Genomic DNA, 10,509 nt, shown 5'->3' with positions numbered 1-10,509 from the left:
AATGAAAGGGGATAATTTGAAAAAGAAATCTGAGGCTAAGATAGAGGAAGATGCATATTTCCAATGTGGACTGTAGCCTTTACGCCTAATGTTACATAGCACAACCACAAGATGGGGGTACAACACAATCTTCCCTTGTCTCATGCTGGTGACAAGTAAAAAACCCAAAAAAAATGCAGGTTTTAAATCAAGGCCACTGTTTCTTCTACCCCAGTGAGAGCTTTCCACCCATTTTCCCTTAGAACTTAATGGTAACTTTGACCCTACCTCCAGCGCAGAAAACGTGCTCATCAGAGAAAGCATGTACTTATGAAAATTACTTGCTTTTTAAAATAATTTGGATAAAATGACAACCGAAATTTGCTTCCTGGTTTTGCCCCAGGTCCAGATTGTCATTCTGGCGTCCCCTTTTCTGGAGGAAGAAGCCCTGGTGTCCTGGTGGGGATTCTCATAGTATCCAACTGAGTCATGGTATCAGACGGTTTTACTGTCTTCCTTCTTTCCTGCTTTATTTTTGCATGAATTTCTCATTTTTTAATATTTGTGTTCAATCTAAGAGTTTTGTAGAATATTGAATTTAAGTGTTTTAGAATATGATGTAACCATTTTTTCAATTTCTGTGGCTTCCCAGAGTTAACCCTATATTGACATCTATTAAAAACTTTCAGAATATCCATATGTATGTGTTATATCTTATATATTTCACATCTATCTTTATATATATGAAATAGAAATAACCATGTATCTGTAGTTTTATCTACATGGATATCAGGTATTTCTGATTTCATGTAAAGGAAGTCAATATTTGAACACGTACTCAATTCTCATGTAAGGTTACATCAATTCGTACAGATACATTTGCCTATATATAGGTACATATGATAAACTGCATCTTCATATATATATATATATATATATATATATATATATATATAGTTACATGCTATGGATAAAGATGTGTGTGTATGTGCACATGCATGTAGGTGGTGATTTTATCCATGTGTTTATAGATAAACCTCTACAGCAAACTCTACATTTCTCCAACATTCTGCTCGAGATTTCTGACTGGGTGTCACATGGGCATCTCAAAGTCAACACATATCCCCACCCTTAACCTTCTTCCTATATTGTCTGCCTCAGTGAGTGGTCCTACAAGGCATGCACTTGCCCGGGGACCTTGACACCTTCTTATCCTTCACCCTGACCCTACGATCAAGCACTAAATCTTGTGGGTTATCTTCCAAATATTTCTCAAGCCTGTCTCTTGTTCTTATAGAAACTTCCATAGAGTAGGTCTCTACTGGTCCCCTGGCCTCCTTTGAGTCCACCCCAACATGGTCATCAGCTTCATCTACCTCAAGTGCAAATCTGGTCATGTCTCTACCCTAGTTTGGCCTTTCAGTGCAACCCCACCCCATTACCTCAAATATAAATTCCAGGCACTCATTAGGGCCTACAAATCTCCAAACTACTGAGACAAGCAAGTATTGTTATTCCTTTAGCCTCTGCTTAAACTGTTTTTTTCCACCAAAAAAAAATCCACTGTGATGAATTTCACCTTAGAATTATATTCAACTTTGAGATCTATATTAATGTTAACTAAAAGCAATCATATATTATACATGCATATATGTTCATTGTGTATACTTCAATATAAATGTGGATATTTAATAACCAAATCTATGTTAATATAGCCATAAAGCCTGATTCCTGCTTGACCGGGCAATAATTTGACATTACCAAAAATGCTCATTCATGTATCCACCAAATGTTTACTGAGTTCTCACTATATGATAGGTTCTTGAAAGACATTATTAAATAAAAGAGGATGAAATTCTTGCCTTGGTAAAGCTTAAATTTCAGTATATAGAATATTTATTTATTTTATTTTAAATTCTATTTGTGAATCCTTTAATTATTGAGACACTGAATAGATCTCACTAAGTTTTATCATAGCATGAAATGGAAGCTCGCTATGTTTACTTAAATCTGAAATTGTATTACTAAACAAACAATTTGATCCCAAGGCAAATTTTCCCTGCTTCTAATCTTGTATTTTCAAAAAATGTTAAGCAATTGGCTTGCATATATTAAAATATAATATTCTCAGTATTCATGAGCTAAGGAGATCCTTTACTTGCATATTGTATCACATAGAATTAGATTAAGTAGGGTGTGCTAGAAAACAAAAGTAATTGTGACCTAAAAAAGATATTTTATTTTTCTGCTATGTGAAAAGGAGTCTGGTGGCAGCAGGCTCTCTGGGGCTGATACAGCAGCTCTGTTGTTCCTCAGATGTATTTGGACTGAAGAACCCTGTGCACAGTCCAAGGCGAGCCGTTTCTCTTAGGAGATAAAAAGGAAGCCGGGATAAAACAATTCCCTCAAACCTTGGAATTAAACCTTGTCAGTGTTATAGGGCCAACTTCTGGGCCCTGGGAATTGGCTTGAAGACTTGCACATCATTTGGCTCTAGCACCATGGATTATAGAATCATACTTAATCAGTTGGCCTTTGACGATAGTGGCCATATTTTGGTGACTATGTGGTCTGAGAACATTTCCTGTCCTTTGAGCACTATTAAAGGAAAATAAACAACATAGTTAAGAGCATGGGACTCTAGATTTTAGTGCTACACTTTATCAAGATTTTTTCCATTCATACTGATTCTTCCATATAGTTTGTAACCTTCTATACTCAGCCAACCTGGAAGAAAAGAATAAAGTCAGGACGGGGCACATGCACTGCACATTTTTGCATTTCTGTGATCTCCCATCACAAGCTCCTACGTGATCTTGCCTTGCTTCTACCCCAGCTTTTTCACATTCTTCTCTTCCTTCCATCACCTTTCTCTTGAGATTCTTGGAATGGGCCCATATACTTCAGTATTGAAGAAATAAATAACCCTCAGAGAAAAGATGTGCAGATACTGCTGGGAGTCCTCAAACAAGATAGCTGTGTGCTCACACTGCAGTGGAGTCTACCACTGGCAAGCCCCACTCATGCACACAGATTCCATTCCAAGCTCCAGAGGAGGAATTGCAATGGTTTTAATCCATAATGGTGTTATAGTTTCATTGTTTTCTCCAGTGATTGGGCTAGTAGAGGCCTGATGGCACTATTATGGAGGTCTGCCACATGGGGCCACATATGCAATATTTTGCTTTTATTAATAGATTAAAGGGGACAGAATTGTCCAGCATGGCTCTTTGTCCATTTTCTGTCCACTTTCTTCAGCATGGAAAGCAGATATGAAGCCAGCAATCATCCTTTATCAATAAAGTTGATACAGATAAAGAAAGTCTAAGAATCTTTCAAACTTACAGCCTTGGTCACTACTGAGCCTCTGAATTCGTATCACCAATTGCTTCTGTCCACACTTGTTATGTGAGTGGGTGACCTGAATGTATTCCTAACTGATAATTCAGTATCTGACTATCAATAACTGTAGAAGGAAAGGAGAAAATAGAAGGTTGAATTATTAAAAAGAAATTTCAGAACTTAAGGGCAGAGGTCTACAGATTGAAAAAGGTCATTGAGTACCCAAAATAATGAAGAAAACTAAATCTTGCCAAGGCAGATCCCTGGAAATTTCAGAACACCAAATGTATTCTCTTTAAAACAACAACAACAACAACAAAAACCCTAAAGGTTAACATAGAGAAAAAGCAAAATTAGTCATACGTAAAACATTGGGAATTGTAACGGTATTGGACCCATTTACAACAGCACTGAAACTGGAATGTAATGAGTCATGCCTTCGACTTCTGGAGGAAATGGTTTCTATTATAGAAATCCATGCTCAACCCACCTGGAAAAAAAAGAGTAAAGTTAGAACAAAATTCTTTTTTTCTATATTCACTGTCTTGTAATTTTTACTTCTTATGCATCTTTCTTGGCAAACTCCAGGGAGAGAAAGAATATTCCCCACCAAAGCAAGAGAGTGTGTAGAGAGAGAAACCACAGGATTCAAGTAACAGAGTGTTTGACACAAAGATGGAGAAACAAAAGCAATTCACCAAGATGGTAATGAAGAAAAGGCCCCAGATGAAAGCCACTCAACAGATAAAGAACAGTTCTTCCATATGAGGAGCAGAAAAAGAGAAGACTCCAAGAGGGTTGTCCCCAAAGAGAAAAGAAATGGTGTTTGGCCAGAGGAGCTTTTCTGTTCTTGTGAGTTTTGAGAAGAGTCCATTGTATTAATAGCACACACATAGTCAATTTGGCAAACAAAAAATAAAATAAAATAAGGCACTGATTAATTACAGGAAGACCAAAAGATGTGCAAAGAATTATAACCATTGCACAATGTGGCTCATGTGTGACCAATACTTATAAGGCATAATAATAGAAACCATAAACATTGACCTAATAAATAATTGTGATATAGGCAGTTTGGGAAAACAGGAGGAAAAGTTGTAGAAAGCTAAATTCTCATCTATTATGGTAAGAATCCATAGATATCTAAAATTTAAAAACAAAGAGATAACATTACAAAACTTTTTTGAAAACATGAGTGAAATTCCTGACAAAAATGAAAAGATTTTAAAGAAAGGAGTAAAAACAGACAGGAAAGAGGATTTCTGCTTTTCCTTATAAATCAGATAGGAAAGTTTAACATTAAAGAGCATGTACATGTTTTACTTTGATACAAATTAAACTAAAATATTTATCTATAAATAATTGAGGAAAGCATTAAAACAGATCTTTTCTAGTTGCCAAAAGGGAACTCCAAAAGCAAAATTGACTGTTGAATGAAGATTTGTTTTCAGGATCTGGCTTTCTAGCTATTTGTTTCCATGGTTTTTTAGCAAATATTTTCCTACAGTCTGAAACAGGCCTGCTAAAACTTACTACAAAAACTAGGTGCTTTGGAACATTAGAAAGGTTTCTGACAGGAGAATTTAAGCATCTTCAGAGAAGAATGTACTGGAAAAAAATCTTAAAAATTTAGCAATCTGTACAATGTTTTCAGTCACCTCATGTACTTTCCTCCTTTGAAATACAAAATTATAACCTCGCAAAGAACAAAACACTTTAAAAAGTGACAATCTTCACTTTTTTATACACTATTAATAATTTGATAATAATTCTATAAATCCTATGAGCCATCTATGAAATGCCATTTTTCTTGGGAAAGGCTTTTCCTGGAAATAGAGGTATGTTATAGGACTATAATGATAATTTGTACTTTCTACAGTATAATAATATTGAAATTATGATTTTTATGGTTGACCTTATGTTCATATATTAAAATAAAATTATATTTTTAAAAACGGATTGAATCTCTGTGTGTGTGATGAATATATATGTGAGCAAGCAAAAATAATTTCTAACATTGTTCTGTCTTTTAAGTTTAAAGAAATGGAAGAGACCTAGATAAGCTTACCAGTGGCATGGTATCAGATAAGCCAGGATTATTCTTACAAAAAGTTTTTGCTTTGAATCCACTTATGTATTCTTCCTCCCTCCCTTCCCCCTTCTTTTCCTCTTTTATTCCTTTCATCCGCATGCAAAATCAAATGTGAACTCTGGAGAGAGGGTATGTTCAATAATAGGTTCATGCAAAAAGCAACCATATCGATTATCTCAGTGAACCACCTTAATAATGACTGGGTTGATAATCCTGGTTACAACACTCTTGGGTAAAGCAATTACTTGTTCAAAGGAACCCTTATAAGGGTACATCACAATAAGCTAGTTTTCTCCTATACATAATCCTACTTAAAACCTTTCTATCTTTGTATGAGTTATTCCGTCGTCTGGGAGTTTTCATTCTAGTCTACCTAGCGAATCTGAACCGTCCTTTAAACTTGGCTTTGAATCCACTCTTCTAATATTAGTCTTTGTTAACAATCTCCACTCCCAGACTCTCTATATTAACCAACCATCTCTCTTGCTCTGTAAAATGCTCTCACACACCCAGTCCAGGCTTATAGGATGTTCTTCAGCACTATGGCTGGCTTTCCCATCAAATCAACGTGTGCTCTTTAAGAGTCACTTCAAAGCACTTGTACCAGTGGTTTGGGTTTTTGTAATCATACAGTTTAATTAAAGCTTACACAAACCAAGAAAATGTGCATGGGCAAAAGATATATTTCTCTGAAAGCTAATTTGAATTCTCTTTTGAGAAAACTCAGTGTTAAGTCTTCAAAAGCACAAAATATGTGCAAAACCTAAATAGGCAAATGAGTGTAAAATTTTTTAGAAAACAATGAAAAATCTAGAAGGATGGGGAACTCTGGGGCTCCATTGAGTCTTTTAATATTGACACATAATTGTACATATTTATGAGTATGCTGTGATATTTCAATACATGTATATGATGTATGATAATTGAATTAGGGTAATTAGCAAATTCATCACCTAAAACATTTATCATTTCTTTGTGTTAGGAACATTCAAAATTCTAGTTCTAGTGTTCGATAGCACCGTCAGGTGACTATAATAAACAACAATTCGCAGCAGTCTTTTGGGGTTCACTGTTTTATATGTACATTGAAACTGAAAATCATGTTACATTATAAACATGGTTTACACAAGAAAGAGGCTTCAGATTTCCAATCTGTGGGCTGAGACACACAAAAAGGTTTGGCTCTTTCGCCAAGGATTGACAGAAAAAATTTTAAAAGTTTATATTTAAAAATATACTTAAGGTTTGTATGTATTCTTTTCTCTGACTACCCACTTCAACTAAACTTTTTGATTCACCAATTATCCATAACATCTGACCAAAAAAATAAAAAGGCCTCCATCATAATCACTTTCTCCTCTAAAGTACTTTTGCTCATTGGAAAACATGGTGGTCTGAATGTTTGGGTCCCCCCAGAATTCATATGTTGAAACTCAATCTCCAATGTGATGGTACTAAGAGGTGGGCCTTTGAGAGGTGGTTAGGTCATGAGGAATCTCCCCTCATGATTGGGATTAGTGTTCTCATAAAAGATGCCAGAGGGAGGGGGTTCACTCTCTTCACCAAGTGAGGCTACACCAAGAAGGCGTCATCTTAGGAGCAGAGAGCTGGCCCTCGCAGGCACTGAATCTTGGACTTCCCTACCTCTAGCACTGTAAGAAATAGTTATATTATCTTGTACCATCTCACTGAACTATAAACATGTCTACATATCTACATATATTTTTCTTGCTGTTTGACAACCACCTAAAACGTAGGAAATGCAATTTCCATTTTTGTATATTCAGTGCCTCACGAAGTGTCTGTACTTAGTAAAGACTAAATAAAAGTTGGTTGAACTGAATTAATAAGTAAAGCCAGAAACTGTTCTATCTAAAAGTCCTAATATCTATCCAGATCAATATCGTGACTTATAATTCGCAGACTTCTCTGTCTTAAACCAGTGGCTGGAATTGAAGCACAGATACATCAATCATTTTTTAATTTAAAAAATGACTACATGGTTGCTCAATTACTTATTCACTGGGGCATTATTTACCAAGAGACATGCTTACACAACAAGCACCTGCTTCTGGAAATTTTCATCATAGCCTGTCCTCAGCATGTCTCCCTCACGAAAGTTCAGCAAAGAGGTAACCTCACAGTCATTTACGTGCCTTTTAATGAATTTGGTCTGCATGAAAGATGAGTCAGAATAACAATTCATTTCTAGCAAGGGCGGGCCTTTTAAGCTGATATTCTTCAAACGTTGTACTCCTCCCCGCACTTAACACTTTAATCCTATAATAACAGCCTGAAATATACATAAAGATTCTTCAGAACAGCTTGCACTTTTAACAAGTTTTATTCAGCTAAAAGAGCTCTTTATTCCCACCCAGAAGAAAAATCAATAAAAAGTCGTATGTGAAAACTTAATCAATATCATTGGTAATTTAACCTTGAACATCTACATGGTCTTCTCTGACTCTATAATGAAATCTGATTTTTATTTCCAGGATTTGTTGCTTAATAAAGTCATCTAAATGTTGTCAAGGATATTTGTTCTGTCATGTGGTCTTAACGTCAGTCTTTGATGTTTCTGTGCTACCCATGGATGTCAAGATTTCTATAACAGATGGTGGAGTTTCACACTTCCAGTTTCTCAATATAACTGGAGCAGATATCTGGGTAACATGCAGCCATAATTTACTAAAAGTACAGTCACCTTCTTGTGTTGTTTTCCTTGAGAAATTTAAAAATACACATAAGTACAAATAACATATCAAATATCCATGAACCTACCACCCAGCATTGAAAGCCGTTAACATTTTGACACATTTGATTCAAATCTCTTTTTTTAGAAAGTATAATAAAGCATTAGGAATAAAATTAAAGTCCCTTTTGCTCTCTATTCCTTTCTGCTCCAAAGATATCCTTTTTCATGAATTTAATGTATTTTTAGTCTATTAAAAATTATATATGCATATTTGCTCCAGGAACATAAAAGAACATTGATTTGTAGATTTATTTATTAATGTGAATGAGTTTTTAGTATATTCACATAGTATATTTTTAGTATATTCACCTATGCAACTATCACCACAATCAATTTTAGAACATTTTTATCACCACCCTAAAAACCTACAACTTTCAACCTTCCCGTCCTCCCAGCCCTTGGCAACCACTAATCTTTTTGTCTCTATAGATTTGCTTATTCTAGACATTTCATATACATGGAATCATACAATATATAGTCTTCTGTGACTGAAAACTTTTACTCAACATAACGTTTTCAAGATTCATTCATGTTGTAGCACGTGTCAGTACTTCAGTCCTTTTTATGGTCAAATAATATTCCATTGGATGGGTATACCATATTTTGTCCATCTATTCATTAGTTGATCAACATTTGGGTTGTTTCTGCCTTCTCGGCTATTATGAATAATGGTACTGTGAACATTCATGTACAAGATTTTGTGCGAACATATGTTTTCATTTCACTCTTGGGTATATATCTAGGAATAGAATTGCTGAGTCAAATGATAACTCTATGTTTAAACTTTTGGGGAACTGTCAGACTGTTTTAAAAAGTGTCTACACCATTTTACATTTCCATAAGCAGTGTATAATGTTTCTAATTTCTCCACATCCTAATCAACATTTATTACTTGAATTTTATGTCACATCCATCATAGTGGATATTAAGTAATATCTTGATTTGGTTTTGATTTTGTACTTCCTCAGTGACTAATAATATTGAGCATCTTTTCAAGTGTTTATTAGCCATTTGTATATTTACTTTGGAGAAATAGCTATTCAGATCTGCTACCCATTCTTCAGTTGGGTTATTTGTCTTTTTAATATTAAGTTATATGAGTTCTTTATATGCTCTTGATACAAATCCTTTATCAGATATCAAATTTGCAAATATTGTTTCAATTAATTTTGTTCTATTCATATTTTTATAATTATAAATGAGTTATAATAAACACGAGTAAGCCTGTTATGAATCTTAAGTTTATCGTCCAATTAATATATAAAGATTTTAAGATATAAACACTGGTGTGTGCATATATAGATACATATATGTATATACACACATTTATATATGTATATGTAAAATTTACACATATATCCTGCCAACATAATGTATTGATGGATTTGATTTTCTAATATTTGTTTAAATATTTTGAGTCTATTTTCATAAAGAATATTGGTCTGACATTTCCTTTTTTAATAAAATCTTTGAGTTTTGTTTTTTTTTCTGAAGAATTTGTGAAGGACTGGTATAAATTCTTTTTTTTTAATGATTGAGAGAATTCAACAGTGAAGTCTTCTGGGCCTGATATTTTTCTCTGGGAAGGCTTTTAATTATGAAGTATTTTGTATTGGATGCTGGACTTAGTGTGTTTTATACTGTTGAGTTCTAAGTTCTAAGCTACCTTCCTGTGAAGAATGTTGGACTTTGTTTTAAAAGGTACCTGTGAACTAGTTGATGATTTGGGGGCTTAGTTTTAAGTTTCATTCAGTAGGTTTCAAATAGCCTTTACTCTAGGACTAGCCTGGTCCCACCACCAAAGCTGACCCCCCTGTGCCTTTATTGAGTGCCACGGGTATGCAGCAAGGGCTTTCCCCTGGGAGCTGGGGGCTGGAACTTGAAGTTCTCTCATCCTTTGTGAGCTCTGAGGCTTGTTCATCTTAAAATTCCCTGGCAGATTCAGAGTTTCCTACACATGCAAAACGTAATACTCATTCAGCCTCAAAGGGAGCCCTGCGCTAGTTCTGGAGCTCTTATTCCAGGCAGCTCTTTCCTCTCTGTTACTCTGCCCCACAGATTCCAGATGCTTCACCTTTCCCACCCTCATCTCTGTCGCCTCATCTCAGGGAGACCACCGTTCTCTCCTCTCGGTCCCCTTCTGCAATGTTGTTCGGAAAGTCTCTCTGAGAATAAAGTGTGGCTCACCTCATTTCTTCCCCTTATCTCAGAGAGCACAGTTCCACGCGGCCTGTTGTCTGGTACCCGGGCACAATTGCCTCGTTTATTTCATCTGGGTCTCTATTTGTTTATGGTGAGAAGGTAAATTCACTTCCAGTTATCTTAACTGTGCCAGAAGCAG

Source organism: Microcebus murinus, chromosome 13 (assembly GCF_040939455.1).
Source record: "Microcebus murinus isolate Inina chromosome 13, M.murinus_Inina_mat1.0, whole genome shotgun sequence".
Classification (NCBI taxonomy): domain Eukaryota; kingdom Metazoa; phylum Chordata; class Mammalia; order Primates; family Cheirogaleidae; genus Microcebus; species Microcebus murinus.
This window is presented reverse-complemented; position numbering follows the sequence as displayed.